Raw genomic sequence first — 1,712 nt, 5'->3', positions numbered from 1 at the left:
TGTACCAGGCTGATGATTTAAAAAGGCATTAGCAATTTTCCCAATTTGATTTTCCAAGGTCTTGATAGAAATAACTTGACTCTTGCACATAAGCTTCAACTCCTCTAGTTCAAATTTTTCATTAACTTGTTACAGTTGGAGTTGCTGTCTTGGTGCATATTGCGGTTGTTGAAAACCAGGAGGGTTATACTGCTTAGCTGGATACTGCTGATAAGGCTGGTGAATCGCATTCTGAGCGTTGCTCCAACTGAAATTAGGATGACTGTGGTTGTTGGGATGATAGGTGGTTGGCACATGTTGCTGCGAACGCTGAAAGTTGCTCACGAACTGAGCTGATTCACAAGAAATTGCACACTAATCAGTCTCATGGGCACCAGTACAAAGCTCACAAACACTGGTAATTTGATTAACCCCATGATTAGCCTAAGTGTCCACCTTCATCGTCAAAGCCTTAAGTTGGGAAGCTATAGCAGTTGCTGCATCCAACTCCATAATTCCTACTACTTTTCCCTGAGTCAGTCTTTGGGAAGGATTCTGGTATTCATTAGCAGCCATCAGTTCAATTAATTCATAAGCTTCATCGTAGATCTTAGCCCACAAGGCTCCTCCTGATGCTGCATCGAACATGGGTATAGTTTTAGCACCCAATCCATTGTAGAAACAGTTAATAATCATCCAATCAGGCATGCCATGGTGTGGGCACTTCCTTAGCATCTCCTTATATCGATCCCAAGCTTCACACATAGATTCTCCAGTTTGCTGAGCAAACTGAGTAAGAGCATTCCTGATTGCAGCAGTCTTCGCCATAGGGAGGAATTTAGTGAGAAACTTTTGAGCAAGATCTTCCCAAGTGGTGATAGACCCTGCTGGTAGAGAATGTAACCAGCACTTAGCTTTGTCCCTCAGAGAGAATGGGAAGAATTGCAGCTTGATAGCATCTTCAGTCACATCATTAAACTTGAACGTGTCGCAGATCTCGATGAAATCCCTGATGTGCATGTTGGGGTCTTCAGTAGGAGAACCCCCAAACTGAACTGGGTTCTGTATCATCTGAATCGTGCTTGACTTGATCTCAAAAGTGTTAGCCCTGATGGCTGGCCTGATGATGCTTGACCGAATGTCATTGATCTTAGGCTGAGAATTGTCCATCAAAGCTTTAGGATTTTCCGCTTGATCACCCATCTCTACTAAAACTGGTTCTTCGACTTTCTCTTCTTCTTCTACCTTCTTTTTTTCTTCGAAAACTTCCTTTCGAACCACCACAACTTCTTCCTTGGCTTTATCCAGAGTTCTCGTATGAATACGCAAACGCGTATGCATACACCCTCGCTAGAGTAACTGAAATAAGACAAGGAAACCGATAAGTAACAATGTCCGAGTCAATGAACTTTAACGACCACTGATGGAAAATACATAAACTAAAAATTAACACTGCAGTCCCCGGCAGCGGCGCCAAAAACTTGTTAGTCTCTAAACATGCGCTAAATTACACGCAAGTATACGAGTTCGCAAGTAGTATAAGATATAAATCAGATTCGTTCCCACATAGACTGGCTTTGGTTAACTAATTAATTTATGCACTTAAGCAACAATGTATGTTTAATATTCAATGCTAAGACGATAACAAATTGAGGTTGTTTATAACTAAGAATTAAACTAACAATTATAACTAAGAGAATAAGATTGATTGTATTAATTTATATGACTAACAT

At 40.7% G+C, this 1,712-nt stretch overlaps 1 non-coding gene across 1 annotated transcript; it reads left to right on the top strand.

Moving 5' to 3' along the window:
* Positions 1-685: 685 nt before the first annotated feature.
* LOC141694110 (small nucleolar RNA R71) lies at positions 686-792 on the top strand. The gene has a single exon (XR_012563439.1). It is a non-coding gene; the product is annotated as a small nucleolar RNA R71 (small nucleolar RNA).
* The last annotated feature ends 920 nt before the right edge of the window (positions 793-1,712 follow it).

Source organism: Apium graveolens, chromosome 10 (genome assembly GCF_009905375.1).
Source record: "Apium graveolens cultivar Ventura chromosome 10, ASM990537v1, whole genome shotgun sequence".
In the NCBI taxonomy this organism is placed as follows: Eukaryota; Viridiplantae; Streptophyta; class Magnoliopsida; order Apiales; family Apiaceae; genus Apium; species Apium graveolens.
This window is presented reverse-complemented; position numbering and strand designations above follow the sequence as displayed.